We start from the raw sequence: 26595 nt of genomic DNA, 5'->3' as shown, positions 1-26595 counted from the left end.
AAATTTAGGATGGGCCTATTTCAACACGAACTAGTTCGCACTTCCGGTTCTGAGGAATATAATCCACTGAACCGGAAATGTGAGTGTCGGATGACTCTTTAACTGCAAAAGAACATAATTAAAATCGTTGAATATAATTTTTATGCAAATATTTTAAAATTTTTATGTTTTATATTAGTTGAAATAATTTTCAAAGGCTATCCATTCATAATTGTTGTCAAAAGAAATACGATAAGAATGAGTCTCAGTCGTAACAGAAAACCACGCGTAAAAGGCCAGCAGCGAATGAAAAGGACACTCTCTATTTCATGAAATGAAACACCAAAATCAAAAATCTTATTTGTTGTAGTACCGTTAGCGAAATTGAACAAGGCAAGTATTTTAAAATAAACATAAAAAAAACAACTTATTTTATGATTTAAGCATCGAGTATCAACACCGTTAAAAGATTAATAGCATTCGTACTTTCACTTTTAATAAATTATTTCCATATTATATGCATTTAATTTGGACATAAACTCTTAATATTAAACATGGCATGTATTTATGAAGAAAAAAAAAAACGAGAGAGAGAGAGAGAGGTGTGAAGGAGCAGTTGCAATCTTTATACAAAATAATTATTATTTTTTTTTTTTTTGGCATCAAAATGTTTTTCTCCCTCTATATGTATATATTAATGTTTAGTTATCGCAGCAGGAAATGCAATAAAGCTTTTTGCAAAGAATTAATTTTAATTGTTCATATTGATCTCGAACAAAAGTTTTAAATAGTTTAACTTCAAAATTCTTAAGCAGATTTCTTGTTTTTGATTTAGGAAATCTTTGAGGACAAAATTGTAATGTTTTATCTGAATATAAGTTTGTAACTGAAAAATTAGAATTTTCTTAAATAAGAAACAAAATAAGAGTTGCTAATTAATGAATATTAATATCCTTTTTCTGTTAGATGCAAAAGTGTATGCAGAAATTTGATTTGAAAATAGTATAAATTCAAATTTTCATGTTTAATCATTAATTAACAAAAAATAAATCTAATTATTTACGATTTCTGAAATATTCTCTTGTTGAACTATGATTTTTTATCTTAATATTATTCGAAATGCGAATCGAAGACTCAAAATTATTAAAGCTTTTTAATTTCAGAAATTATAAAATCGGTCTAGAGTTGTTTCAATGAAAATATCCATAGACGACAATCGGAATAAACTGCAGATTAATGTACCCGAATCTTTTCTGAATTTTTAATATAGTAGTCATTTAGATTCGCTAGTAATATCCAAGCGACTTCAATATACTATATATCATTTTGAAAAACAGTTTTCAATTTCCGTTACAAAATGGAAAGTCTATACGACTATTGAATTTCACTTTCAAAAAGGATTTCACTGTTATTTTAAGAGTTCACCTGCCTTTCCCTATCGCGAAGATTTATGTTTACATGATAAAGGGAGCAGCTTAGCAGAACATTACTGACACAGGTGCAAAGGAAAAGCGCAAAAGTAAACACGAATCCATCCTGAAATTATTAAACCCGAGACCCGACTGACAGCTTGGCGCATCTTGGCAGACAACTTTGGCGCGGTTGTTATAGTAACCTTGGAAGACAGCATCGTACACACAAACACGGCAAACTCAGCAAAAAACCTTACTCCTAGGAAAGACAAACAGACGATCCTTCGGCGCGTGATATTTCTTAGCACTTGTGAATAATTTTTTCTTTATTTTTATCTTACAAATTATGTGGATTTGAAAGTGCATTTTTCAGAATTTTATGTTCCATATCATGCATTCGGAAATCTGATTTTGGAATAGTGAAGGAAATATTATGCGTAAACTATCATCGGAAAGAGCGGTTTTTATAGTGTTCGTAACCCGGGACTGCCATAGCGGTGCACTTGGGCGTTCATTCTGATTTGGTAAGTCCTCCTTACGATATCTTGTGTTTTAATTGACATGCATGTGCTCAGAGCAGGTTATTATTTGATTGCTATCAACCGCTCGAACTGCTTAGCATGAACTTCTTCACACATGAGCGCTGATTTACTTAGTACTTGCATTTGTTTATCATTGGATCGAAATGTTTATCGGGGTTTCGATTGTAGTTCTAACAAAGTTTAGTTTCTATTGCATTTAATATATATAATATTGCGCAATTTCGGATGCATTTTAAAACGTGCATTTCTGAATATATAGTTTTGCTTTCCTATTATAATTTTTAGTTGATTTTTACTTGGTTTTGCGAAAAATGAATGAATGAATTTTATAATTTTTTTTCAGTGATAATTTATACATAGTTTTGTTTTTCCTTATAAATCCTGCATTCGAAATTTCACTACATGGCTATCCAAATCTGATTTAGATTTTTAGTTGTTAGTATCATTAATCTAAGAGAAACTTTACGGTAATTTTTTAACATGTCGGCATTTCTCTAAAATATGATACATATCCAAATATTTTCTTATGAAATTCTTAGGATCAATTTAACATTGCCTTTACTGCCTGCCTGCACAGGATTTTTTTTCTGTCGTGGTTTGCATGTCAAATGTTGTAATTATTAGGAATGCTTCACTCACTTTTTTTTTTTTGCGGTATTGAGATTTAGTATTTCTTTTCACTGGCGCGCGATGTTTGATTACTTAGTGAACATGCAGCAAAGGAATAATTTTGAGTCGTACTTGTCTGTGTATATTTTGAGTATAATTAACATAGCTATCGACTGTTGGTAGGATTGGATTCCGTGGAATTTATTAGATTGAATGAATCTATAACTATCGTTTAGAATGATTTGCTGTTTTCTACTTAATATTTAAAATTATTATAGAGTCAGTATAACGTGTAAAAATTAATTTAATTTTAGCATATAATATTGGTGAAGTATTTTCTAAGAAGTAAACATATAATAAACTAATGATTTAAAAATATCCTTTTCTTTTTAAAACGAATTATCGTTTGTGGTTTTGAATACAATTTCGCATATTGGCGATATTTATTTTAGATATTTTTGTATAATGGAAGTATTTTCTCATTTTCTCGTTTAACCTGTTAGGAAATTTTGATTTTAAGAAACAGTTCAATCAAGCGGTTGTTGCATAGAATATTTTGTTATAGTAAATCACTCAAAAGTCTTACAGACGTAAAGATAAAACTAATGTGCTTAGACTGAGGAATTTATTTTTCCTAGAGTTTTCGATTTATCACAACAAGATTTAGTTGGTTAGATATGACATATTGTAGAATTTTATAATAATTAAGTAAAAAAGAAAAACCTTTAAGAAATGCGCACCTACAATATCAGTCGTTTTTGGCTGCGTTAAAAAATCTAATATTTTTGAATAAGAATATATATATATATATATATATATATATATATATATATAAATTCAATATTTTTGATTTCTGAACACTCTTTTGCATAAAACCGTTTGAATTTTGTTTCGAAATTTATTTGGAAAATTTTGTTGATTTTTTTTTATTTACAAAATACGTATTTTACTACTATTTTACATTTATAAATATGATTTTCTCAAATTTAAAATTTTACCATGAATTTATACTGGAAAAACAACCCAAATTAAAATCGAATGAATATTTATGAATTCAAATTTGGTATAATAATTTCTCTATTTTCTGAGGCATCTGAACTAGCGAATAAATAATTTGTTCATTTTAAAATGTTCTGTAGTTGTTTTAATACTTCACAATGCAAAAAAAAACAAAAAACAAAAAAAAAAAAAAACAGGTTATTTATTTGTCGAACCCCGATATCTAAGGATTCTATAGAAGGAGAGCTGTACTTTTTAAGTTCAGGGATTATATGTTTACAAGATTTTGAGCAAACCATTTGATAAACTTTTAAACTAGAAGATTTTTGCTTCATACCTTCTTTTTACCTCACTTTTCACTTCACTCATTTTTTTAAACCTAACATTTTTCCATTTCAAATATATCTTTTGGTATTGATGTTTTTTCTAATCTATTTTATGCAAAACTTCAAAAATATTACAATTTTACAGCGGGTTTTTTTTTAATACATTCCGAACGTAGTTAGAACTTTAAAAGGAAGATAAATGTATAATTTTCTTGCGATAGTTGCGGATTTAAGCATTTGGTGGGCCTAGACAATCTACATTATGAGGCTTCTCATTTTATAAATTTGCATGCGTAGTTTCACATTTTAACTTTTTCAACTTGATGAGAATTTGCAATTCATTTTAGATTTTTTTTTATATCAGTAATTTTATAAAAAATGCACATAATTGTGCCCAATTATATTTCAGCAGTTATTTATAAATAATAACTAGTAAATGTTTTTCTTCTAAGAGAAAGTTTATATTATAATCAAAGAAAGCTTATATTATATTAAGAGAAAGTTATAAGTTATAATTAAAAAAATTCGCATTTTTTACAAATGAATTATTTATCATTTTAGACTAGTATTTTCTATCAACTTGCGCGCCCATCCTATTGCGGGCCCATTCTCAGTTACCTAGTAGAAAATCCGTCCCTCTTGTAATTAAAATTTATTTAAAAAATTTTGTCTAGAATGCCTAAGTTTATAATAAAAAATACATGATCTGATATTGGTATTATTAAAAATGTCTAAAGTTTTTTAGAATGTGAAAGTACTTCTATATACAGGCGTAGGAAGGAAAGAGCATTATTCTTTGTGTTGAGGAACATTGCAAGCCAGTGTTATCGAACGAGCGAGGTTGAAGAATGACCCTAGCTTATAAATGTACACCCATAAACGACTATTTCCTTTTTCTGATTTTCCTCCCGAGTGACTTCTTTTGTTACAAGATTTATGGAACTTGTTAAAGAAATGTCTTGACAGTTTTTCATCTGTACTGAGTTTTTTTTCCTTCTCTGTTTCTGCCGTGAATTCGTATTCGAAGTGTTTACTTAAATTTTTTAAAGAAATTTATAAATGCTTTAAACATGAGCTTAAAGAAAATTAAATTGCAGATTTGTTATCGTATTTTTGCTCACTTGTTTTCTTCTGAAAAAATTGAGTTTCATTTTATGCATAATCGCATTACTTGCGGCTCTTTACCTGAATTTGTTGATCTGTCAAGACACCCATTAAGTAGAACAATTCGATTTCTTTTGTCTCCTTATCTAATGGAAATTTGATTATTATTAAAAGGTGTGTCACTATTGTAAATACGTACAAATCTTTTTTTCCCTTTTAGACATTAAAAAAAATCTGTAGAATTTCCATTTTCTTTGATTGATTGATGTGTTGAAATAACATGAGGACTGTCAGAGATTTGTTTTGTACTTTGTTTTAAGCGAAAAAAATGTTCTAGTATAATATAAATAATTGCGTTGATTGTTGAGCATAAACGCAGCTAAGCCGCTGCCAAATTACTTCATCATTTTCTTCAAGGAAAGTTGTCGATTACAACTTGAGATTTCCGTTCTATTTTAGGTTTGTTGCAAAAACGTGAGGTAGAAATTTGTGTTCCCTGCTTGCGTAAATTTCCCTCCCTCTAGCTCGTGCCCTCCCCCAAAAAATGGGGAAAGCGAAGTCGTGCTATTACGGGAGGGGGAGGGCTTGGCCCCCGACTGACGCCCCCGTGGGGCCTCTTTCTATGCACGTGTTCCCCCTTCTGCGTCTCAAGAAAGCTGCTATTCAACATTTCAGGGGAACCTTGGAGGAACCTAGATTGAAAGATGGAGAGAGTGGATTTACAAGGAACCCACGAAGACGCGCGAAAATTTTGGTTATTTCGTATTTGGTTGCAGTTTCTGTATTTTGTTGTCAAAGTGAAAAAGGAGTAATTTTTTTTAAGATTTGTTATAAGACATCAAGGAGAAATGGGTGAAAGATTAAAAATTTCTTGACCATGAAAATTTTGTGTGTGATTTTAAAACGGCTGTTCTAATATTTTATGAACTAGGTTGTTAACAAAATTTCTCTATTGAATGATAAAGAGGGGAGGATTTCAAACTCCACCTGTTTCTCTTTTTGATAGATTTAAAATTGGCTGCAAGTTCTGTTGTCGGAAACGCTCGGCTGTGAGTGTGTGTAGTACTCTCGGATATAAGTGCATGTTTTCATGTCTTCAAACTTGTGACTTTTTTAGAAAGGTTAATGTGGCCATTTGTTGCAAAAAATTGTCATCAACAAAAAGCTAAATATATGAGGTGCTTGCTTTCGAAAAGTATTTTCTCATTTTGATAATGATCGGATATAGATTCGGTAGCGAATATAATTTGAAACAATTTAACAATCGCCGCATTAAAAGTTCAGAAAATAAAGTTCTGTCTGTAATTACTAATAAGAAATTCGTAATGGCTTATTTTCGGGATGTGTGTAACACGATAGCCTGGTTTTGACTCTTCATTAATGGAAATACAGGCACAACTCTACCAATGAACTGCAGTGTATGCGAGTCTTGTGTTTGTCAATTCTATGTCGAGGATCAAACATCTTACTGATGATGTGGTATAAAAATTTAGACAGGTATTGGCTTTGTGTCGTTTGCGTTAATTGATCTGTCCCAAAATTGAAAACTCCCAACTCCAAATAGCCACGGTATTACTTCAAAGTGGAATTTTAACTTTCTAAATTCTTTTATTTCATTCTTAGTTAGCAATTTTTTAAGCGTTTATTCATGCATTACACATTTCAATTATTTAATAAAAAAATTATTTTAGCTATTATAATAATTCATTACCTTTTATTTATACATAATTGTTTCGTAATTTATCCCCCGATAATTACAACGAATTTATGAAATGGTTTGTTATAACTAGTAAGATTGACTAGAGCTTATTAACATAATGTTTTACTATCTGTAATTTTGGCCATGTATTATTAACAAGTCGTTCAGAATTCTCCACGATGGAAACCGTTTCATCTAGAGCTACCTAATTCAGTATGCATATTTTGTTTTACAGTATCTAATTGGACAGAGCTGATTTAGCACCATTTTAAATGGGAAAAATAAGCTTTCCAGTGGATTTTATTTCCGTGCAATTTCATTCTGTTAAAAATATTTTAAGTATATTTTACCACAATATTTTTCATTGTTTTAATTGTTGCATTTATACACTTGCATCCATGCAGTATTAAATACATTTTTCTAACGCATATTATCGCTGCCTCTAAAACTTCTAAGAATTAGTGGAATTAAGTCTGGGGCATTAATTAGCATGCTACGATGTTTCAGACTAAAAAGTTTGGATTTCTTTTATTTTATACTGAGACCAAAATGAATCGTGGTTCATTTTATATAAAAAGATTACATCTAAATTTTATATATTACAATGAATGGGGTTAAAATATTATTTTTAAATTCATGTACATAACTAGTGATGCCACAGTAAATGTTAACGAATTCAAAATACGTGTTCTGCATTTGGAAATTCATTCACAAGACTCAAGTTCATCCCATGTCTAATGACGATGTTGATTCAATTTTCTTGTTCTATAGAACACAATTGCATAATTTCTATTGCTATAATGATAGTGTGAAGGCGTAGAAGGTATAGACTGCTCTTACCGGATCTGATTTCCGATTAATAATATGTTAGAACCTATCTATCTGTTTCTGCCTTTTGAATGATCATATCGTCATGACGTGACAAGCAATCTAATACGGTAGGGATGACCTTCATAGAACTTTTTTCGCCCTTACTCTTATTGTGTAACATTGATGACAGCAGGAGAGTTATTTTAGAGCTATCTTGGAATTATTATTACTACTGAAACTTGTGCAAGAGTATGACTGTAGCTCCATTGAATTAGCAACTGAATGGTTTGATTAATCTTTTGGCAACAAAAAAACTGAATGCTGCTGTCATAGAATGAAAAGTAACATTTTTCAAACAATGTTGAATAGCAGGCGTGCATGCCTTGCCAGTGAAAGAAGCTTCGAATTATATGCCTGGTATATTTGATACTATTATTAATATGATTTATACTTAAAGTGCTAATTCTGATCGGCATTATACTATATCTTGTCTAGGAAGTCGATGATTATTAGATTAAATTTCTTTTTTGCTTTTCGATCTCAAATTTACGAAAAATATCTTAACGAAGATTAATAAGTTGGTGATTAATTTGAATTTCTGCTAGCAAGCTATCATAAAAGTTAATTATCTGGTCTTTTGAGGCTTTTTCCTTTCGCGATACTATATTTATCGGAATAAAATTATGTGAATTCAAAATTCGAAAATAAGGAAGGAAAATAAAACGTTTAATTAATGATGAATTGAAAATATCTAGCAAATGAATTATGAATACATGAATGAAATGCTTTAAGGTCTTTAACCTATCTGATATAAATTCTGAAATGAAAAGTTTCTCATTATTAACCTAGGGAACGACTTGTAATAGTAATAATAATCTTTATCTAGAACAGTTTTATTATTTTAAATGAGCATGGCATCCTTTAAGCATTTTGGATACGTACGCATAATGTTAACGTATTAAGTTTTTTTAGAAGTTAACTTTTTCCTTCTTTAACCTAGTTATTTTTAAAAAACAATTTCTTGTATTAGTTTACTTTGAAAATAGAGACATTACTAGAAATTATGAGCAAAAATTAGAATTTATCATGTGCCAATTATTCAATTTGTTCCCTTTAAGTATTTCTACTATCGAATGTTTAAGTGGAGTATTTTAACTATCCCCCCCCCCCAATTCCATCAATTCCGATTGGATTGCAAAGCTTTCTTGATATGACAAAGCCATTTTTATATGACCAACATATAAACAAACTATTTTTGTTATTGCAAATTTCAGATTACTAATGCAAATTCATATACAAGCAATAGTTTAAAAACAATTTTTTTTTAAGATGCTATATTACGATATTGTATCGAAACCAAGTATTAAATGTTAAAATCAAACATGCAAATCAGTGCGGAAATCATACTTTTATTGCATATCTATATTATTAGTTATACATTTAATTTATACGATTTATGTTTTTGTAGAATTCAATTCTACTTTCCCTAATCTTTTACTCTTCCCAAATTATTTTAAAATTTCAATTTAACTTTCTTTGAAAGTGTTGTACGCCTTTGAAATATTTTTTAAAGCATACAATAATTGGTGCTCAAATGCATAAAAACTCGGAAGATGACGTGATATCCAACAGGGAAGGGGGGGGGGAACTCTCCTGAATAAAAACAGAAATAAAGACAGGAGCTGAAAATTTGGAAGGTTTTGAAATCAGAAGAAATAACGTAAAAATGAAGCTGTGTGTTTTAGAAATGAAATATTTTTATAATTACAATGATTACCATTTAATTTGGACTCTGATAAAGCGACGTTTAAATGAGAAACATATAAAAAGTTTTATTGTAAATTGTTTTAAATAAATCAAAACTTGCATGTTTTTTGGATTTGGAAATTTTAACTGTTCCCATTGGAATCTTATTTGTTGTTCAAAATTCATAATAGCCATTATAGTAAGTATATATGGAAATTGTGATAAAGGCTAATTTCGAGTTTGATCATCAACAAGCATATATGATTAACCGACGCTTTCAAAAATTCATAGATATATAATCGGTTTAGAATTTAATAAATGGCATATTTTTTTAAGTATTCTTTCCGTTCATAGTCCCGTTATTGCTAAATACCATAAGGACCCCTGAATTTGAAACATTGTAGAAATCACTAATAAAAATACATAATAAATTAATCCAGCTAAATTGATTCAAGCTTAAATAATTGTGACATATGAAAAGTAAGTAGATTAATTCCTAATCTATTATAAACTGGCCTATTGAAAATAAGACCTCTTTATACTACAAAAAAGGACTCAAATTTAATGATGCAGTTTTCTAATACTATTGTTAAAGGGGGGGGGGGTCATTATCCAAATTCAGTGCGTATAAAAAGTGAAAGGAAGCTCTTCCTATCGTAAATTCGTAATTGGGCAGTAGTAAATATCATGGTTGTGTCATGACAAGATGCTTCGAACGCCGTGACTGAGATTCATTCATCCATTTTACCGTTTTGAACCGGTGTTTTCTCTCGCCTGTGTACACGGTGGAGGAGTTTCCTTGCCCCGGGCACAGGCACCATTCCTCTCCCACCCCCCTTCCTTCGTCGGCGTGGGCGACCCCGACCATGATACCGAGTCACGTGGGTCACACTTTTGTTTTGAAGCTCAAAAGTGCCACTGCCCTCGCATTTAGAACATGGCAGTTATTTATGGGTGGTATTATGGCGACAAAATTTTCTTCACACCAGACTGTTGAAGCATCAATTTTTCAAAAGTTTTGTTGCGTCTGGAGTAATAACTTATCTTTTTCTATATAAATAGCTAAAGTAAAGATAAATTAAGCACTACGCATTTTATTTTAAGCATTTTTTAGTTTGAATTTTACTAACAATAGCTTTTTAAAAATATTTTTAACTTTTCATTTGAAAATGCATCATCTGCATTCAGGAAAGCTGAGTTATTTTCTTTGAAATATATATCTGTGACATATCAGTTTTTGTTCTTTGAAAGTGTGTAAAAAATTGTGGCAATTCAAATTATATGGTCTTATTAATTAATAATTAAGCGGGCAACCTCAAGTCATGAGGAGTGTTGGAAAAATGGAACAAATCAAAAAGATAAAAAAAAAGGAAACAATAGGTTAGTTTATTGTTTAAAACTCTCACTCCCCATAAAAATAATAAAAAGCAGAAAAAGATAAAGAATTATAAATCATGCGTTTTGTTCTTGAATCTGATTCTTCCACAGTGGACGATTCGAGTGATCTCCGTCTAAGATGGTATAATAAGTTGAGAAAAATAATTCTTCAGAAACTAACTTCAGAATTATTTTTATATAAAGTTAATTTTTAATCTATTTTTTAACAATGAAGAATAACAATTTTAGCATTATTATGGACTGTTTCCTATTTCGTAAAAGTTGGGACAAGATATCTTAGTAATTTCAATTAAAATCGTAATTAAAGCACACCGGCTTTATAAGTTACATAAAATTTTGTATTTTAATTTCTTTTTACAATGCATGGGATAATGGCGTGAAATTATACTGGTGCCATGAAATATATCAGTTTACGATATTTAGTTTTCAAAGATCAATCTTTAAATTGTGTTTTGGAAATCCATTTGCGTTTTGCTTATCCATTTAGAACTAGCTTGTAGTGCGGATATTATGATGTATTATGTTAATGAAAATACTGTGACACTTGTTCATGGTATAATTTAATGGCATTGTTGCAAATGCGATTTATGTTATTGATGCAAATGTGTTTAACGTATTTTTGTCCTTTTTTTTTATCTCATGAGTTGACATAATTGAAGATAAGGGGCAAGAGATAAGCCTGATAAAATTGTAAAGGAGAGGTATAATATATGCCTCTCCTTTACATTTTTATCATGAGTAAATAAATATTATTTACTCAGTGGCTGGAAATCTACTACAGAAGTCAAACCTTTCTCTGATAATAGATTTCAAAAGAAAAAAAAAAAAAAAAAAGACTTTAAAGTGAAGTGTTCCAAGAAAAATACAATGAAAAGAACTTGGTGAATTGAATAATGAAAGTAAATATTCCTATTTCTTTCTCTTATCTTCAGTGAATTTCATTCATAATTTCTGTTTTTCATTAAAATGTTTAATAAAATGTCTGTATCTATTGGGTTTCATTTGTTAAACAATTAATTGAATAGTTGAACTTCCTCTTAAATACAAAAAGTCATGTAATAATCAAATTTTAGGGACCAGATTTTGATAAATTTCATAGCTTTGAAACTCTCAAGAATCCCCAAAATCCATCCATCCGTGTCTGTTTATGCTTATATATGTAAACCTAATTCAAAAATGTAATGATGCGACATGACCGGAATTTGGCATGCGATTTTTCATTCTGAATCTTGAAAACAATCATGTAACGGAAAAATAAATACTCATTTCAATGTAAACAATTTACAAATTGAATGTTTAAACAAATCTATCTACTAAATCAAATGTAAAAATGAAAAAAAATCTATGATCCAAGATTTAAGATTTAACATTTTTTTTTCAATCTTCAAATAATTATGAGATTTTTCACGCTGTTCTGATAAGCAATTGAGAATTTTTTTTGTTGTTATTAATATGATCAGCATATTTAGATATATTTTAAATATACATTTATAATTATATTAATATAATTTCAAACGTATATATTTTAAATATTGTTCATAACTATTTTTTACGATTTAAGGGACTTCTTATTTTTCGTATACAATTTATTTTCCCCATCCAATTAATTTGTTAAATGGCAGTTTATTTTTTATACCCTTTATGATGAAATGATGCTAAAAAGATTAGCTTTGTGAATACGAAGCTTTTTACAGTTGTATTGGCTTTTTCAGTCAAGGAAATTCTGTGCGCACTTCTTTACTTTTAGTCTGAGAATATGTAGATTTTTAATTATGTTTATGCACACATATTAAACATTTAATTGCGTGCAGTTTATCATGGTTATAATTTTAAAGAATTGGAAAAATTGCAAATCTAAAGTTTTTATCAGTCGTCATTCAATGAAATAATTTTAAAAAATTGAAAATTGTTTTCTTCAATATGTATTCCGGAGTTCTTGTCAAAAAATGCAAAAATTGCGAAATTAAAAAAATACTCCGCTGAGATAGGCAACAATACAAAAGTGAATTTTAGAAACTTAAAAGAAATTTTACTGATTCCTCTGATGGTACATTTGGTTGCTTACCTCATAGGGCAGTCTTTTTAACTGCTAAACAATCTTTTTATATTGCAGTTTACGAGAAAGCCAAGGACAGAACATTTCCATATCTTTTTATTAGTTAGGATGAATTTGCTTAAAAAAGCATGTTAATTTGATGCTCGTGCTATCTTGAACGCAACTCTCGTTTAAGACATAGCACCAAATCTTATACTTTTCAATTAAGTCTTTGGTAATCTATATATTTATTCATCTTAGGATATCATATCACTTGTTTATATGTTGGCTCATGCTTGACGAATTACGTTCCTGGGTGATGATAGAGAGTATATAAACTGAAGGAGATAGCGAAAAGATATCACGTCTTGGATGTCTGATACTAATAATTCGTAAGAAGATTACGACTCGGGTGGCAACGCGTGTTTTCCATGCTTATGCGATCAGCCGCTTTTGACCGCATTTTTTATTTTATATCGTAGTTCGAAGGTTATAGAATTCCGAATCTTGCCGATGTATATGAGCTGTTTGAAAGACATTCGATTTTTTTTTTTTTTTTTGCATAGATGCTAATTATTATTGAATTATTGGAAATTTTTTGTGTTATATTGTAGTTTGAAGGTTATAGAATTCCGAATCTTTGTCGATGTGTAGGAGCGGTTTGAAAGATATTCGATTTTCTGCATTGATGTTAATTATTGTTGAATTATTGGAAATCAACATGAAGCCAGTTTTGATTAGTTGAATTCGAACTGAGATGCAATCAAATACATTAATAAAGTACGGATAATCTATTATTAAAAAAATACCATGATTTCACAATCGCGAAGAGAAAAAAAAAAAAAAAAAAAAGAGGAAGAAAATTATTATTATTATTTTTTAAATTAGGAATTTTCTTATATTTCAGTCTTAGATCGCTTATAAAAATTGAATATCAATGTAGAATACAAGACCTTTCCGTTTTTGTATCTATTCGAATTTATATTTCGCCTATATGCTATACTCTGTTTCACCCTAACTTGGCAGTATTGTAAAAGGTAGAAAATGTGACGCTCCGCGTTGGGAAAGAGTTCCCCATCAATTCCGACTTTAAAATAGTTAAAATGCGCAGAAATTTATCAAATAACATCATAAATTACAGAAATCCTTTTTTTATGAATATGTATTTAAAATTATTCTCAAGTTAGAAGTGCTTATATGTTAAGTATTTTGTAAATAAAGCGAACGAATAAAACTAAAAGATTGACATAATGAATTCCACTTTGGCTAAAGCCGGTCTTCAAGGTCAATATTTGGCGCACTTTTGTTTTACGTCTCCGCCAACTCAACTTCATTCAGTTCGCAACCATTATCATCTTTCGTACGTTTTTATTTTAGCTTTTTTAGCAGCTGATATTTTTGATACTATTAATCGCATTAGTAGTTATTAGTTTTGTTTGGTGAATATTTATTCGATTCGTCATTTCTATTAACTTCTAAAATGTTTGAAAAGGAGAAAGTGTTTTTACCGACTACGCTGTGCACACCTTCAAGACGAGTGAAACCAACAAGAAGGGCAACATGTAAAAACATATTAAATCTTTATTCTCGACTCCGAGAAAACCCTTAAGATTGTATCAATAAAATCGTTGATAAAGTTTCGCATCTTACAGATGTTTCGCAATGAACAGTTTTCCTTTTAAAAAAATAAATAAAGGCATCCTTTAAGTACCCCTGGAAAGAAGCGACCAGGCTCAGTAGATAAACATTCAGGTCTTGTAAAATATGATGATTTTACATTAATCTGTATTTGACGAAAAATCCGTGCATTTTTTTCGCAGAAATGAGATCCCAACATTAGATAAAGTTTTAAAAGTTGTGAACGATGATACAGATATCTTTTCGAAAAACATTAGCCGAACTACACTTTACAGAATATTGAAAGATATATTGTTTTCTTTTGAGAAACGGTGAAACGAAATGAAATAACTTTAATGATTTATTAAAATAATGTGTCAATAATATTGAAAAAATAATGAAAATAAGGAAACAATTAATTCTCCGATAAAGTGATAATATGATAAAGTAAATAAATATTTACTATTTGGCGAAAACTTTGCGAGATAAAGTTTCGCCAGCGATCTGCATTTCTAGTAACATTGTACTTTAAAGTAACCCTGTTCCCCTGACGACGACTGCGATTCGGCATGCCTAGAATATACACTACTGCCAAGTTAGGGTGAAACAGAGTATAGTAAAGTTTTTCCCGTCCCTGCTATGACGAGTTCCCGCGTTTTCCGATGGCCCAGGTTGACCGTTCTGTTCATTTGTCATTTCATGTAGATGTGGCCAACTGCCTGTCGGCATAAATAAATGCCAAGCGCCATATTCTAGGCTATAGTTTTCATTACATGAATTTACATTATGTACATGGGTTAATTGATGTGAAATGTTTAACCTTGGTAATTTAAGAAATATTTTTTTAACCATCAACAAACACAAGAAAACTGGACTTGGCGTCCTCTCCTGTCTCTCCTAACCTCTTTTACACCCCGTCCCTCTTTTTCCCTCCGGTCAGTGTTCTCTGGGGGCGACCTTGGAACCCGGGATGCAAAATTTGGCAGAATATCGCCCTGTGGAGTGAGAGAACCATGGCCGATCCTTACTATACTAAACGTTTTTTATTTACAATTAAATACACTGAGCATTGAAAAATTTAAAATTAGTTAAAACTCTTTGAAACGTCTTTTTTAATATAAAATAATGAGACTTTTTATTTGGAATTACCATCTTCATTATTAGTTCAGATTTCGCCTTATTTGTTAAGACTGATGAATATGAATTAAATGAAATCTATCAACAAATTATTAAAATGCTGCAAACTTAAAAAAAGTATATATACTACATAATAAAAGTGGAAACTAAAATCCTACTCCAGCGTTAATATATACTGAAAGCATTTTTAAAAATACTATTTTAACATTCGTAAAAGCACGCTTTTGCATGGTTTTATAGAAGAATGAAATATATTTGAAACGCATTATAACACTTAATGTTTTCATATAGTTTATATCAAATGAAATTTTAAAAAAATTATTAAAATTAAGCGTCAAATTGCATGAAAATAAAATTGGTTTAATTAAAATAATATTTTTAAATAGGAAAGGAATACTTTTTTTATATATATTTTAGGAAGATGTTCATAATTTGCTTAATTTTTACTTATCTCATGTTAATTCATTTTTATTTCAAAAGTTGACTTTGACTTTCCTTTTGCCTTGAACCAAATTACACCAAAATTGGATAAAAAAAACTGTAGATTTGTGTAAAAAAAAATATTCAAACAAGCATTCTTTCATTACAGATGTTGGTAGCTAAATGAGAACTTCTTTTATCTGAATTTTTACGGGAAAAAAATTCATAGCTATTAAATCTAAAATTGAAAATTAAGGTAATTACTTAATCTTACCTAAAAGTCGGTTTATAAAATTAAAACCTCTCAGAATTCTTCAAAATGCAAATATAATATATTTTGTGGCTAAAATATTACGGCTAAAAATTGTGAAAAGTTAAAACAGGTTTTTAAGTTATATTGTGCACTTGCAGATTCTTTAAGAAGGAAATTTAGAGAAAAGCATTTTTGTCTTGAAATGAGCTTTTAATAAACTCAGTTTAGTACTTTGTCCTGAAAAAGTAAAGCTTAATTACAAAATTGGCCATTTTTGTTGCCACGCTCATTAAGAGAAGTGCTTTTGTCTAAGAAAAGAATTTCAAAAAAGAATGTTAAAAAAAATCGTTTGTTGTTCTATAACATAATATTTTGATTACTTTTAACTAGATGTTTTTATGGGTTCTATGAGCCATAATAGCCAATGGCTGTTCAAGCATTCCTCGTGAATTTATAAACATCATATTGTTTGTTATTTAATCTTATTTGTCTATATTGGGTATTGTTCAAACAATGAATCGTTTTTCAATCATGTCGTAAACTTTAATCCTACTTCTTGCATGCGATCGATTATTAGATTGGATTCTGTTTTAAGTACAAGTTATGCTGTGTTACAAATGGGATTCGAAATTAGGGCTGGATACTTTATTAAATGATTCATAAAATATGTCCGATATTTTATGTGTAGTATTTATTTTGCTGAAGTGAATTTAATAAATTTTATAAGGTAATTGCATCATTCCTTTGGATACAGTATTTTTTAAATATGTTTGTTATTACCTGAAGTGCCTGGAGAAAAAGTAAAATATTTTTTTTAAATAATCTAGAATTTAAATAGTGATTAATTTGAATAATTTATGAAACTTATAATCATTCATTTAAAAAAATGAAAATGGCGATAAAATTTTACATTACACAGTTCTATACATTGAACATAAATAAACGATAGGTGCTAATTAGGCAATGTCTTGTATATATTGATGCATTAATTATGAAATTTGGTATGTTATATTACATTTCAAAATTAAGAAACAACAAACGCAAAATAAACGCAATTAAAACATAACTCCTTAAAAATAAAGCAAATAAAGCCGAACATAAGAGAAGAAGGGAATCGAAATTGTCGACCTCATCTGCATGCAAAACGAAAATATTTTTTCTCGGATCGTTTTTGATCAAAGATCAGAATTACGAGGTCCGTTTCAGAATACCCCTAGCATTGCTTTTAAAAATTGGATCTGAATATGAATTGAACAAAACTTCTGCTCAATATTGAATGAAATTTTTATTTAATTCTATATAAAATAAAACTTTATTATTTAAAAGTTAAAAATATTTCCTACTAATTGAATCGTCAATCCTATTTATAGAATAATAAAAACAATAACTTCTTTCTTTTTTAAATATAAAAGCATGAATTAAAAGTTAAAAAAACTTACTTTTCTTGAGTAATCCAATATTCTATTATTCACCATGCGCAAAATACTTTTTTTTTTTGCAAAGAATAAACGAGCGTGGCATCCTGCCCCTTCCGATCCTAAGCCACTACTGGACGCTACTGGCATACCGTTTACCGTTCTTTGCTCCGGCGTGCCTTAACATGCTCTTTGACGTAGGGGACTCAACGGTACGACCTTCTCCCTGTTTGCTGGTTGCAGTCATTTTTTTAAAATGACGTTTGTATACAAAAGGCGAATGATGACTTAATTTTACAATAAATTGCCATAAATGTTAAAATTAATTTGGTAATACTGATTTTCTAAATTACATATTAATTCCAATTATTAATATTTTAAACTAAGGAATGAAATATTATACTGTTAATTAGCGTTTTTTATAATGTAAATGATTTTGAAAAAGAATTAGTGATCAAAGTACAATTTGTTCGTATTTAATTCTTAGCAGTGCAGAAAAGCATTTTATTTACTCTGTCTTTTCTTTATAGATCAGTATATTAAATGTGCAATAAATATTAATAGCCAACTGTATGTATATATATTTGCCATCCCGATTATATTCTTGTTCTAGAGGTTGTTATTCAAAGTAATTACATACAAAATAACGGTGAAGGTTTTAGTTTAAAATAAATGTAATTCATTTCAATTTTAAATTTTATGCATGAAATTAATTGACCTTGGGCATATATTAAGGTCTTTAATGAATTTAAGATTAATAGATGTTTGATAGATTTAATGAAATTTTATAAATAAATATTATGGTTCTTTATTATTATACGATATGCTATAATTAGAAATTTGAACTGGAAAATATTTTAATAATTTAACTCAAAATATTTCAATGAATATATTATATGAAAGAGTTTACACTGAAAATTTTTTAAAGTATTGCTACATGAAATAATTCTAAATATTAAATAAAAATCCCTGTTATATTTTTATTGTTTTTGGTAGATACACATATATTTTTCACACATAATAGTACATATTTTTGATTTTTATTAATGTGTTACAAAATATTAAGTTTTAGAATATCTATCTTAGAAATATAACCAGTTTGTTGCTGAATAGAATATGCGCAGAATTTTTTTCCACCTTCTTGTTTTCTCGTCAATATATAAAAAAAAATATGAAACAGTATATAAAGAAATAACAAATCCTGAGCTGTATTCCCTCGTTCCCATTTACTTTGAAAGAATGTTTTATAGTAGCATGACATCATAAATGACGTGCCACTCTCTCCCCTCCCCCTTACAGCTTTTTAAAATATCTTAACAAGACTGCGTATAAGCACTTTGGGAAAGAATTTATGTCCGTTACATTCCCTGGAAGAAGATAGTCCCTTACTGCAATACCGTCGATAACTCATAGCTCGGTCTCGTTACAGAGCTTTTATGTTTCAAACTTTACGTGACATATGAAATAGAAATTTAGATAGCGACCTGTATATAACACTGCAGACAAAATGTTCCTTTGATATTTTTGGGTCAACAAGAAAAAGAAAGGGCAACTACTCAGCCAACAAAAGCAACAACTAAATCCGAAAGACCAAGGGTTGATTTTTTTTTTTTTTCTCCCTCCTCCAGCCGGCTGTCTTGCTGGCTTAATTCCCATCTCGTCTTTTTCCTACTAAGAATTTCGATATTTGGTTTGGCTACATGTATGCGTTTCTATTGTTTCCTTCCCGATCATCTGCTGTAAGCTTTTATTTGTCGACAGCTGGATTTATTTAGAAGCCAACTATCCTAATTCCGCGTATTTCGGGTCCATGCGATTGACGTAATAAGATTCGTTTAAGGAAATTGGACTGTTTTGTTTTCGCTTTCTTATTGTGTGTTTTTAGACGTTTATTTATTTTTTTACTGCACCCTGACATTTTGTTTTCCAAGGGAAAATGTTGTGCAAGTTGTTGGCTTTATTTTAAAACTGTGATTGCCCCGTCGCGTGCCAAGTTATCGTATTTTAGAAAGAAACAAGCTTTAACAAGCAGAAAACCTCGATAGAAGAGCTTTTGTTTGGAAGCATGTTTATTGCCTGTCAGACGAAACTTGAACGAATTTCGAAAAGTGACATCGTCGGGGGAAAAAAATTTACATTTTCTTTGCCATTTTTTCAGATATTTTGGAATTTCTATAACAATGTGATAAACATGTCCATTTTGAAATTTTAGTAACGAAGGGTTGCTTGAAAGTAATGCAAAAATGTATTTTATTGAACTTACGTACACAGGACATATTCTGATTTATTAAAAATTTTATTTAGAGAAGTTTTTGTTGCAAGCACTATTATTGAGAATTTTATAAAGTAAATATGTAATTGTTTATTATTATAACATTATCATAAAAAGAACCAACGTAATGCTATTTACATGTTAATTTTTTTTTAAATATTCAAGAGAAAATATATCGAACAGATTGTAATGCCATTTAATTCATCTTCCTTTTTAAAATTAAGTAAGCATTAAAAAAGAAGCTGTTGAATCTTATTGCTGCTTAAGTACAATTATTGGAATAAATTTAATAATTAATTTATAAAGCCGTTTTAATGTATTAAATGCTTATTGCGAATTATTCCAGAATATTTACGAATGCTATTGAGATAACATTGTAGGTCGTAACATCTTTCTTCGAGTAACCTTAATTTGATTTCTGTTTGTTCGAAAAAGCATTTTATATTCGAAATTTAATAAAAATAATCAAATATATGCTTATCAAAGTAAATTATTTTCATTGCCCTGAAGAGGTTCTTTGTCAATAACAAGCTGAAATTCCTGGTTTCGTCTGTTTAATCAGTTCATAAGTGGTCTCTTATTCCTTCTGTATGTAGTTTTTTTTTTTTTTTCTTCTTCGTTATTTAAAACAATATCTTTGTTTTTATAGAATAACAAACAACGGGATTTTGAATCAATACTTGAATAATTTTACTTTGGATTGATCAGAAGAAATTGTTTATATTTTTTGTTGTTGATACGCATTTGAGAGTGGCTTTGACCGATGTTACACAGATAAGAATAACATAAACATAGGTTTGAATTTAGATCTACCTTTTTGATTCTGGGATAGCAATTATTATTGCAAAATAGATACTTGCGGGATGAATTTTTAGAATGATTGGTAATTGAAATCATCTATAAAATTATAAAGATAGCATTATATAAATGAAAGAAAAAGATGGAAATAATTTAGATGATAGAATTATAAAAAAAGTAAGAGGACTTTTCACTGCAATAGTTAACTATTAAGATATGTGTATAGCTCATTTGGAACCTTTTTAATTTTAGTCACAAGTACTGAGTTAATGTGAAATTCTTGTTACCAACAGATGAAATTAACATTATTATTAACAGATTATCAATATGCATTTGTTACTGTAGAATTTCTTCCTGCCGTATATTGTTAATTTTGTATCTCAAAATGTTAAATGCTTTTTTCTGACAATTATTTTCGCTATTTTAATTGTTTCATTTCTTGATAGTTGAATTTTTCTATTTTCTAATTAGAGAAGGGCTCTGTTTATGAAATGTGTTGTGTTAATTTATCTACATATTCACGGCACAATCTAGGCTTATAAATGCCGTATAATATATATATATATATAATATTGTATTTCATTGACATTTAAGAATAATTTAATTTTAGTTTTGTAAATTTAAAAATATTGCAATTCGGTCAAAATTGATTTGTATGGGAAAATAATTAGGTAATCCAACTATGCTAATGGCAAAATGTTTCATATTATACTTACTAGCCGCCTTTGGCGACCAGCCGGTTCGCCAATCTTAATGTTCGTTTAAATTTTAATAATTAAATATTTTATGCAATTCCTACTTTAATAGCTTCTTCATCAAAATATTTTAAAACTTCAAATTTTGATATATAATTCACTCATAATATTATAAACACTTTCAGTCATAACGTAATATGTATCTCTCTAATTTTCTGTTAGTTCCCGTAGAATTTATACTTCAAATTAAAGTGGAAAGGATTAATTTGCAATTAATATAATAATATTTTTTACTGAAACAAAGTATTTTTTTGGAATATGATTACTGAAAACAATCACTGAGCGTTTAAACTTTATGGGAACTAAAGAATATCTTTCCTAATTTATGTAATATTTCAAGAATTTGTCAACAAAATATTCTCAGATTCATCATGACCAGAACGATTAATTAACAATGTTTAATTTTAAATGCATCAAACACTAAGGAAATAAAACGAATCGTTTAAAATAATCGGTTGAAAACTACTTAAAAAACGATGTACTTAAAACTATAAGTGTGTACAAAAAATATATAACTAACATAAATACAATTTAATTACAAAAACATGCAACTAACCTAAAAATAATTTAAATCATCCGTTGATAATGGTTGTCATGTCAACAATCAGAACACAATGCGCATGCGTGAATTTTCAACGCCAGTTACGGAACGCAAATGCGTGAGTTTTTCTACGCCAGTTGGGGTAACGCTATGCAGATTAGACATTTTTAATTTCCTTTATTCTGTTTTATTTTAATTCAAAAGTACTTAAGAATGAATCCGAAGGATCGATTAATTAACAATGTTTAATTTTAAATGCATCAAACATTAGGAAAATAAATAGAATCGTTTCAAATAATCAGCCGAAAAATCTTAAGCCTAGCCTCATGACTGTTGGGAAAAAAACCGCCAAATGAGTTAGTTGGAAACTAACTCATTTGGCGGTGGGGAAAATGAAAAGATTTTTTGGCGGTAAAGTTAGTTTTTAATTAATAATTAAAATTCTAATTAAAAGTTCAAAAAAAGGACTATCCTATCTTTTAAGTTAGATCAAACTGCACACGGTGTGCAAATTTGATTAAAATCGGTTAAGTAGTTTAGGAGTCCATCGCGGACAAACAACGTGACACGTAATTTATATATATTAAGATTAACTACGTGAGGGAACAAAAAGGAGGATTTCTTTAAAGAATTAACAGTTTGCATTAGTCTTCCACAATTCTTTTTAAATTGCGTATCTTTCCTATAGCGGATTCCACTGTCATTTAATCATAGAGAATTTTTCCATTATTCGGGATTTTTTTTTCTCCTTATTTTATTGCAATATTGAGGATTTGTTTTGATTTTTTTTATATGGAGAAAAACTGATAGCCTTCACAATAAATAAAGTGACTTTATTGAAGAAAGTTTGTTTTTTCTAAAGTATCTGTATGTGAACATGCTATAGATTCCAAATTTCTCAATGAAAATCCAATGAAATGATTCCGTCATAGATTTAATTCGCATGCGATTTTGTGTGAAACTTAGCTTGTCTGCACGCTTTTCCTGCATCAAGAACACATACTGATGCCACTTACTTGACGGGTATCACGTGACACACGAATTCATTTCATTAAAGGATGATCATATAACATCCATTGCGAAGTACCATAATAATTTATTCATTGAAATAATGACCATTAATACAATAATCTGATATAATAGTTTCCCTTTTCATTAAACTATAAGTAAGCAATTAACTGTTCAGTGAACCAAAGATCTTCGTTGATAAGCTATGCAAACTACTTCAGCTTAACTTTGTAGATTGGTAAATAAATTATCAAATGTATTTTTATTAATGAAAATGTACTCATAATTATCTGATAAGATTTTTCTGTACTACAACAAATGAAAATTGTGCGTTGGATCTTGAAAAGGTCATTGCTAAGACAATTGTTACTGTAGATTTTTAGAAAAAATGTTAATTGCAAAGCATTTTACAACACTTAAATTGACTCTTAAATGCAGCTTCTCAGTTCTTTAATTCAGGGTCATAACCTCAATGCAATGAACTTGCTTGTGGTTACTTAGTGTTGAGTTGATACAGTCAATGAGGAACTTCTGCACTGCGGCCTATTCTTAGATGGAGAGTAATTAGTACTTAAAGATAACATTGTTTAAATAGCTTTTAAATTGTGGAATGGACGTTTAAAGTTATGATGTGGCTTACTTTTGTATGTTCACGTATTGCCGAAGGGTACCATTAATTGCTGTCAGGTTTTATCATTGTCTTAATGTTAATGTTTTTTAACAATCGTCTTATATGTATGGGAAGAAAGGAATAGTTTTTAAATTAGTATCTATTTTTTTGATTAAAACAAATGATATTTTTATATACAGAAAAACTTTTCCAAATACAGTATTGATTTTATGATTCTAATTAAATGTATCGTATCTTTATTGGCGCCTTGTCCTGAAATAAGGGGAGCGCGTCTTCCCCGTGATCTGGACGTCCCGAGTTCGAGTCCCGCTTCGGGCATGGTTGTTCTTCTTCTGTGTTCTATCTGTGAGGTGTGTGAATGTGCCCCCCCTGTAAAAAGGGGTTGTGCAAGTGAATGCGACGCATGAAGTAGCTAAGTCGTACTCTTGGCCCTAATTGGCGCTACTGAAAAAAACAAGAGACTCACTCTGCTTAAATCGCTGACAGATCTGTCAGCGGGTTTGTAAAGTGCCATAAGTAACAACAACACATCTTTAATGGTTAACGTTCACTTATATACTTAAACTGAGAAAAATTTCAAACATGTTTCACAGAACTTTTATTTTTAATAAACAGAAGTCTAATTTCTCATTGTGTTTCATTTTGAATTATGATGCGCATTGTTCATTTTTCATTCGTCAATTTTATTAGTATGTTCTAAGGAATTAATAAATGGTTATAAGAAATTAATCAATAATTATATATTTTAGGTTTTAAAAATTTTTTATATATTAGTTGCGATTTATTAATTTGTTTTTAATCGAACGCCTTTTCGAAATTACAACTTCTGAGGTAAATTAAAGCTTATGTAAAAGCAGAAGGGAACATAACACTTTGAACACTTAAAATGCATGACATTTATTCATCTAAAATGGGACGCGATTTATTTTTAATTTCTTAGAGCTGTGAAAATAAATTTATCATGTTGACCTTAAGAGCATTTTCTTCGAAAGTCGGCCGGCTTTCTCAGGAAGTAAATTCTAATCTTTACAACATGCTGTTCCTCAAACCATTAATTTTTTTTTCTCTTATCCTCGGACCTCTAGGGTCAGCCATGTCCTTGGTGTCAGGAACTTGACAAGATTTTTACTCTGCGGGCGACATTTACGAGTAGTTGTTTGAAACGCTATGTAAACTCCTACTCTTTTCTTGCGTTCACTTGAATGCGGCACCATCTGTTAATATTTTACTCTATTCCATTCGAAATTCTGCTCATATGTGAGCTTCTCGCTGCTGTATCTTGTATTCTGTAGCCGTCTTAGGTGTCTACAAAATAGATAGAAAATCTTTCGATAAGAATATCCATTTAAGGGCGCATCTGTAACCTGCTGTTTTGAAGTTCTTCTTTTTTTTTTTTTTTTTTTTTTGTTCTGAAGGAAGAATATTGATCTTCATTTCTTTAAAATAACCTATTGATAACGGAGCATATGGAGAATGCATTAGTAGGAAAGACCTAAAATTTATTTATTTATTTTTGTGAAATTGCGGAAAAACAAGTGGGATTCCTCTTCCCGAAATTTTCTCAATTTCAAATTACTCTGTAACGAATATTATATCTTCTCCTCCCCCGGCATAAAATCATAAACTTCGGGTAAGGTTAAGAATGTAACGTATGTTCAGGTTTTTATTTTCAGACCCCCGTCTATGAGCGTTTTTTTGTTTCGTAGTTTAATGTGCCTTTATCAATCAAGAACGCCTTTTGTCAGCCGTAGAAATCAAAATTTGACATAGAACTGCAATTTTAGTAATAATATCACATAGCAAATTTTATTTATCTAAGTTATTGTGTTTACATGCATGCAGAAGTACAGACTGTTAATCAACACTTGTACGAATTTAATTCAAAATTTGATATGATCTGCACTTCCGATTCTAAGTCTGTATTCCCAATTTTATCTATCTGTTCATTACGTTTTGTATTTATCGTTTTCATTTATATTCTGACACACAGGTCTTGTTTGAATGAATTTTATTTAAAATTTGTTAGAAATCTACAAATTTATTATATAAACCGCATACTAAATTTCACCCATCCAGCAAAGCATTTTTAATTTAATGTGTTCATAATCAGATAGACATTATTACAAAATTGTTTTTCGAATACAGGATGTTCTGAAAAGTTGAAATTCGTCAAAATTTCGAGTTCGAATTTCGTGAAGATTACAATATTTTTCTCTTTCCATACTTTGTATATAAGAGAATAAAAATCCCCCCCTAACATTGCTAATATTTAAAAATTCTATTTAATATATTGGTTGTAGCGCAAGCTTCACGCTGATTAGTGCGATTATGTTAAATATTATTCTACTTAATTTAAAATTTTCAATTACTTGAAAAAAATCTTGAAAAAAATCGAATCATTCAAAGACAATACAATGTTTAAAAAAACATTGTATTTTTCCGTTGTAGATTTCTTTCGTTAAATTACATTTCATTGTAATGCTTTATTTAAGATAGTTCATCCTTTTGAAGCATTGTCTTCGTTAAATTTTTCTTTCATTTGGCGAGAGTACAACGTTGAGTACTGTCAGCGCATTCCAATAATGCCCGTCTCAAAATTGCTACTGCTTGCCATTGCGACACTTGCAGACAGTAGATTCGTCTGACTTAACTCTTATAGTTAGGTTTGTTTAACGGTTGTCAACACAGAAATTTTAAAAATTGATCAAAGTAAAGACATATTTTAATCTTATTTTTGAATAATTTCACTTTCCTAGAAAGAGAATGCTAGGAAAAACGATATCGATTCTGAGTCTGATATCTTTTTTCATTCTGGCAGGTGATGCGAATCATTCTCTAAAGAATCCAAACTTTATAAGGCACCTTAATCGGACTATCGAATTATAAGTGATATTCTTACGCATTTCAAGATCATTGTTCAAAACATGCTTAGTCATTTGCAGCCTTATTTTAACTCGCAATATTTTGATGAATTAAAATCTTCCACCTGGGTACTTTTTAAGTCCGCGTCATCTGTGCCGAATGTAAATCAAACTAAAATTACCTTCCCCTTGAGTCATTACAGACTGTGAATTGTTGCGACTTCGATT

The 26595-nt window shown here is 29.6% G+C and overlaps 1 protein-coding gene across 1 annotated transcript in view; it reads left to right on the top strand.

The window, feature by feature from the left end:
- The first annotated feature begins 1636 nt into the window (after window positions 1–1636).
- Window positions 1637–26595, top strand: part of LOC129963841 (semaphorin-5A-like) — a 79726-nt gene continuing 54767 nt past the window's right edge. Inside the window, exon 1 of the mRNA XM_056078420.1 lies at window positions 1637–1915. The gene's annotated coding sequence lies outside the window, so the exon portion shown is untranslated. The remainder of the gene's footprint in view (window positions 1916–26595) is intronic.

This window comes from Argiope bruennichi, chromosome 1 (genome assembly GCF_947563725.1).
Source record: "Argiope bruennichi chromosome 1, qqArgBrue1.1, whole genome shotgun sequence".
Lineage (NCBI taxonomy): Eukaryota > Metazoa > Arthropoda > Arachnida > Araneae > Araneidae > Argiope > Argiope bruennichi.
This window is presented reverse-complemented; position numbering and strand designations above follow the sequence as displayed.